At 48.7% G+C, this 6,782-nt stretch overlaps 1 protein-coding gene across 6 annotated transcripts in view; it reads right to left on the reverse strand.

Moving 5' to 3' along the window:
* The window catches only part of BACH1 (BTB domain and CNC homolog 1), a 60,756-nt gene extending 53,974 nt beyond the window's left edge, over positions 1-6,782 (reverse strand). For 2 of the 6 annotated variants that reach the window (XM_038394085.2, XM_043508878.1), the window contains exons 1-2: positions 6,554-6,687; positions 4,827-4,853 (exon numbers count right to left, since the gene is read on the reverse strand). The gene's annotated coding sequence lies outside the window, so the exon portion shown is untranslated. Of the gene's footprint in view, positions 1-4,826; positions 4,854-6,121; positions 6,499-6,553 lie in introns of those variants that run through there. The other 4 variants (XM_043508876.1, XM_043508867.1, XM_038394064.2 and 1 more) reach the window with 4 other exon arrangements.

Below are 6,782 nucleotides of genomic sequence, written 5' to 3' on the forward strand. Positions count from 1 at the left end.
ACTGACTGACCAGTTGCTTTCCCTCTCAGACAGATTTTTACTGAGAAACGCTTCAGGGTGGAATTCTTGATCCGGTCCTTCCTGCATTAAAACTGCTCCCACACCACGCTCGGACGCATCTGTGGTTACTAGGAACGGTTTGTCAAAGTCTGGGACCCTTAGTACAGGGTCAGACATGAGTGTCGCTTTAAGTTGGTTAAAGGCCTTCTGACACTCTTCGGTCCACTGAACGGCATTTGGCTGTTTCTTTTTGGTTAGGTCCGTCAGTGGGGCGGCAATTTGGCTCTATTGCGGTACAAATCGTCTGTAATAACCGGGCAAGCCTAAGGAGGATTGAACCTGTTTCTTTGACTTTGGGACAGGCCACTTATGGATAGCATCCACTTTGGCCTGTAGGGGGTTGATAGTTCCTTGACCCACCTGGTGTCCAAGGTAAGTCACTCTGTTTAGGCCTATTTGACACTTCTTAGCTCTAACAGTTAGTCCTGCTTCCCTTATGCGCTCAAAGACTTTTTGTAGATGTTCCAGGTATTCTGCCCAGGTATCCGAAAATATGGCCACATTGTCAAGGTAGGCGACTGCATATTCTCCTAATCCTGCTAGGAGATCATCTACAAGTCTTTGGAAAGTGGCGGGTGCATTCCGCAGCCCGAAAGGGAGTACATTAAATTTATACAGCCCAACATGTGTGGTGAAGGCTGACCTTTCCTTGGCGGATTCATCTAGCGGTACCTGCCAGTACCCTTTGGTTAAGTCCAAGGTAGAGATGAACTGGGCCTTCCCAGTTTCTCCAATAGTTTATCTGTGCACGGCATTGGATAGTTGTCTGGGCGAGTTACAGCATTTAGCTTACAGTAGTCCATGCAAAAATGTATCTCCCCATCTGGTTTGGGAACTAGAACCACTGGAGATGCCCATGCACTGCCAGAGGGGCGGATTACACCCATCTGTAACATATCCTGGATCTCCCGTTCTATAGCAGTTTTAGCTTGAGGAGACACTCAGTAAGGTTGGACTTTAATTGGGTGAGCATTACCTGTGTCAATGGAGTGGTATGCCCGTTCAGTCAGCCCTGGGGTGGCTGAGAATGTCGGCGCATAGCTATGCACAGCTCCTGGATCTGCTGTCGCTGCATACGCCCAAGGGTCATGGAGAGGTTCACCTCTGCCACGCCACCAGCACTTTCCCCTTCATAGTAGACACCTTCAGGCCACTCAGTGTCATCTCCTGCCTGGGCTGTAAACTGACAAACCTTTAATTCTCTGGAATAAAAGGGCTTTAGAGAATTAATATGGTATACCTTAGGCTTTCGGTTGGAGGTGGGGAATGCTATGAGATAATTAACAGCTCCCAAGCGCTCCTGGATCATGAATGGCCCTTCCCATGACGCTTCCATTTTATGAGCCTGGAGCGCCTTTAAGACCATAACCTGATCTCCTACTTCGAAGGAACGCTCTCTAGCATGTTTATCAGGCTTTTTGCTCTTTTTGAGAATCCTGTAGCTTTTCTTTAACAAGGGCTAGAGAGGTTCGGAGGGTGTTTTGTAGGTTGGTTACAAAGTCCAGAATTTTAGTTCCTGGAGAAGGTGTAAATCCCTCCCATTGCTGCTTCACCAACTGTAATGGACCCTTAACCTCACAGCCATATACAAGTTCAAATGGTGAAAACCCTAAACTGGGATGTGGTACAGCCCTGTAGGCAAAGAGCAACTGCTGCAACACTAGGTCCCAATCATTGGAGTGCTCATTTACGAATTTACGTATCATGGGCCCCAAAGTTCCATTAAACTTCTCCACCATGCCATTTGTTTGATGGTGGTAAGGAGTGGCAACCAAGTGATTTACCCCATGAGCTTCCCAAAGGCTTTCCATAGTTCCTGCCAGGAAATTAGTTCCTGCATCTGTGAGGATGTCGGAGGGCCAACCTACCCTGGCAAAATCCATGAAAGTCAGTATGTACTGCTTTCCTCTGGGTGTCTTTTTCGGAAAAGGACCCAGAATATCTACAGCTACTCGCTGAAATAGAACTTCAATAATGGGGAGTGGCTGAAGAGGGGCACTGACCTGGTCTTGGGGTTTTCCCACTTTTTGGCATACCTCACAAGACCGGACATAGGTAGAAACATCTTTGCCCATTCCCTCCCAGTGGAATGACCTCCCCAACCGGTCTTTGGTCCTGTTCACCGCAGCATGGCCACTAGGATGATTGTGGGCTAAGCTCAAGAGCTTGACCTGGTACTTAGTTGGAACTACCAACTGTCTGAGGATGCCAGTCTTCCTGGTGTCCACCAGAAAGTGTTTCCTTGTACAAAAATCCTCTTTCTACAACAAACCTGGATCGATTAGAAGAGCTGAGAGGCGGTGAGTTGTCCCATGCCGCCGTCCAAGCTCTCTGGAGGCTTTCATCTACTTCCTGTTCAGCCTGGAACTGTTCCCTTGATGCTGGAGACATCAGTTCCTCATTGGATTGTGGACCTATGCTTGGTCCCTCTGGAAGCGATGTAGGGGATGGGGCTGTTTCCGTTGACTGTGAACCACTCTCTGCTGGTGCACTATGTTGGGGTTTAGGCTCCGGCTGAGCCTCTTGTGTAGGGTTATCAGCTGCTGCCGGTTCAGATTCTGTGGGGCCTTCTGGGGTTGGGGATGCAAGTACTGGATTCAGTGCTGGCAATGGGTCTGGTGCTGGTTGTTCCGCCAGTTCCGGTTCTGGGACTGGATCCACTACTGCTGTTGCAGACATTGGCCTGGGGTCCGGGTCCATCACCTCTGACCGGGTCCTGGTAGAAGTTTCCAGAACAGCGCTAGGCGTGACGGCTTGTTTAGCCTGGCTGCAGGTGACCATTGCCACCCTCTTGGCTCACTTCACACAATTGGCCAAGTCTTCTCCCCAACAGCATGGGGATGGGATAATCATCATAGACTGCAAAGTCCACGTTCTTGACCAGCCCTTGTACTGAACAGGCAACTTGGCTGTAGGCAAATTGAAAGAGTTGGACTTGAAGGGTTGAATCATCACTTGGATCTCTGGGTTGATTAAATTGGGGTCCACTAAGAAAGCATGGATAGCTGACACTTGTGCTTCAGTGTCCCTCCACGTAGTGACCTTCTTCCTGCCCACACTCAGTTTCCCTCCGCTCCAAGGGTATCTGGGCCTGAGGACCTCTGGTGTGATTCCAGTGCAATAATCTGTTGGGGTTCTTGGGGCAGTTGGCCTTCACATGTCCCGCTCATTACATTTAAAGGATTTTCTCTCTGGCCAGGAGGGATTTTAAAGGTGTTTACCATTCCCTTTATATTTATGACAGTCTCTAAGGTGCCCCAAGTACTCCTTTTCTTTTTGTGGATACAGACTAACACGGCTGCTACTCTGAAACCTAACACAAGGTAAAATCCTAGTGAAAACAAAACAATTTGTTGTAGTCACACAAGTTAGCTGGTTGAAGTAAACCCTAGGTTCTCCCATGGAACCGTAACCTGCTAACTCGCATGGAAACTAAAACCTACCTTGCGTTACCTAACATGAATTCAGAACAAGCCTTTTCCTAGTGAAGATGAGGCCTTAGCTTAGATGGAGTGAGAGTGGTCACAATGTAAAACAATATTAAAAGTTGTATCCACACTGGCAGCGCATTCATTTGTGTGTGGCACTAGATTTCTGGGGGCATATCCCATGGTTCTTAGTGCTGTAGTAAACTATCAATTTTTTCTTCTTGGTATTTTCTGGGCACAGGGTGGGAGATGAGAAAGGCACTGGAGGACTAGCAGCACTTCAATGGTGTTAACACACTGTAGGGTGGATGCAAACTAACAGTTGACAAGTTGCCATCATTCAAGTTTTAGCCTATTCTCCTCTCCTCAGCCAATCAACTCAAGTTAAAAACACCAAAGCACCTGCGTTAAGGGTAATCATGTATGGCCAAAACTTGCAGTAACTGCAGCAAATACAGGCCCAAAAACAACGAGGAGTCCTTGTGGCACCTTAGAGACTCACACATTTATTTGGGCATAAACTTTCATGAGCTAAAACCCACTTCATCAGATGCATGGAGTGGAACATACAGTAGAGAGGTATAAATACACAGCATATGAAAAGATGGGAGTTGCCTTACCAAGTGGGGGGGTCAGTGCTAACGAGCCAATTCAATTAAGATGGAAGTGGACTATTCTCAACAGTTGACAAGAAGGGGTGGAAATCACTTTTGTAGTGCTAATGAGGCTAATCTAAACAAGGTGGCCCAACAGCTACAGATTAAAAAAAAAACAACCAATGAAACTAAAATTCTCGAAAACAACTAAGAGGCCTGTCCATACACACTCCTAGTTAGCATGCCGCACACATTGGGACAGGTTGGTGCAGGGTGTACCAAAAAGTGTGGGGGGGACTCATGTGAACATAAATTTCCCAAATTTACATAACAGGAAAGAAGAATTCTGCCTATTTGACCTATGTTTCTCCAGATTATAATTTCACTAATTTTGGAATAAGATTACTTGGGACTCGATCCTATCACACATGTATAAAACACCCCTTTCACACCCACAATGGTGGTGTCATGTTAGACTGGGCAATAAAAATGTGAAGAAAGTTTTTACATTGGCTGATTCCAACAGCAGCAAATGATAAGGGCAACAATCTAACAAATGCCGACTCCAATAGTCACAAACAACTTCAGATACTTTATACTTAAACCAAATTGACATAGCCTAAAAATCCCCATTATGAAACACTTGAAACTGTTAGCATCAAACAATATATTACCTAGGTCCCCAATCTTGCAAACACTCATACACACGACTAGTCCCAATGAATTCAGTAAAATTACTTACATACACAACGGTTTGCAGGATTGGAGCCTAGAAATTTAAACACACACAGTTTAAAACAACATTAAGATTGACAAACCCACAAAAGCATGGAAATTTATATTGAAATTCCCTTAATTCATACCCATGTTTGTTTTTGACTACAGCAATGATTTTGAACAGACAACTACAGCATTACTTCAGAGTTCAGGGGAGCAGAATCACTTAGGGTATGCGTACGCTGCAAAGAAATCCATTGTATTAAATTGCAGCGTCTGGGTCAACTGACTCCAGCTGCTGGGGCTCACCTTGCAGGGCTAAAAGTAGCAGTGTGGGTGTTCCTGCCGGGGCTAGAGCCTGGGCTGGGTTTTTCATTGCAGAGAAGACATACCCTTAGCTGGGTAGGCATAACTTGGGGTTGTTCCCCTGCCAGGAACATAACTTTCATGTATAACACTACCACCATGCTCGTACTTTTCATCCACAGATCTCAAATGTGCGTCTCAAACTATTTTCGCTTTCATCCTGTAATATGTTTTGGAACTGTGTAATTGCTCATAATTGATTAAAAAAAAATTTCAACAGAAGAAAAAATGACAAATTAAGACTCTACCACTTGGAAAGTTGCAGTTCTGTATTAATTTGAAATCACTACAATATTATGGTGTGAAAAATGCCAATACATGTCCTCCAAATGCTAATTTAACAGTGAAACTGGTGATGATTTCTCCATAATTCTCATTTTCAATTTTATTTTACATTGCCCTTCATACGCTAGGCATCTCACAGTACAGATAAAAGGTACATCTCCCCAGGGAAGTCTAAAATGAATCCTCCCGGGCAACTACAACTGATGACAGAAACGGCAATGTTGAGATTTAGGATTTGCATAAGATATTGTATCATCAAAACCAAACGGTTAATCCCAAATTAGTAACAGTGAGGGGCTCCCTCGTTTTAAAGAGGACGGAGATTTCCCAAGAAGAAAAGGAGGACTTGTGGCACCTTAGAGACGAACACATTTATTAATAAATGTGTTCGTCTCTAAGGTGCCACAAGTCCTCCTTTTCTTTTTGCGAATACGGACTAACACGGCTGCTGCTCTGAAACCGGAGATTTCCCAGTGTTCGGGGGCGTATGATGTGCCCGCAGCAACACAGGCATGCGGACTCGCAGAAGGGAGAGGAGGAATCATTAGATGCCAGATGCTGCAAGAGAGCAAGCAGCGCGCTGACCGCGCCAAAGCCAGCTGTCGGTCCCTGCCCGAGTTCAGTGGAAAAGCCTGAAGACACGGCGCCACGGGGGCAGCTTCTATTTACCTTTCCCCACACGGGCCCCGACGGCTGCGCAGAGCCGCCCATTCCGCCGAGCTAACGAGCAACAGCGCGGCTCCGCGCGGTTCCCCCCGCCTTAACTGCCCGGGGCACCCCCTGAGCGGGGCAGCCACGGGCAGAGCAGGCCAGCGCCGGGGCGCCTGTCCCGGCGCGCTGGCCGCAGCTCTGCCGGGCTGCCACGGTCCCTCCCGCCTTCCCCTCCAGCCCCAGCGAGCGGGGGCGCGGATCCCGCCCGCGGGCGGGCAGGCAGGGGAAGCGGGCTGGGGCCGCCCCGAGCGGATCTCTAAGCGCTTCGCAAAGCGGCCGTGAGCGGGGCTCCCCTAGCGACAGCGCGCGCTCCCGGGTCACCCGCCCCGCCCCGCCCCCAGCGAGTCGCCGCCGCCGCCGCCGCCGCCGCGCGAGCCCAGCAGCACCAACCTCCGCCGCTGCCACCCCCGCGCGCGCCGCAGCCGCCTCGCCGCAGCACCCCCCTGCTCTTCTGCCGCCCGACGCCGGTCCCCGCAAGCCCCGTCACCCTCGGCCGGCCGGACAGGGGCTTCCTCCCGAGTCCCTGACTCAGCTGCCCCAACCCGCGGCGATAAGAATCAGGTGACTCGCAGCAACATTATCCAGCCTTCCTCCTCCACCCCCCGCCGCCCGCTGATTG

This window comes from Dermochelys coriacea, chromosome 1, assembly GCF_009764565.3.
Source record: "Dermochelys coriacea isolate rDerCor1 chromosome 1, rDerCor1.pri.v4, whole genome shotgun sequence".
Lineage (NCBI taxonomy): Eukaryota > Metazoa > Chordata > Testudines > Dermochelyidae > Dermochelys > Dermochelys coriacea.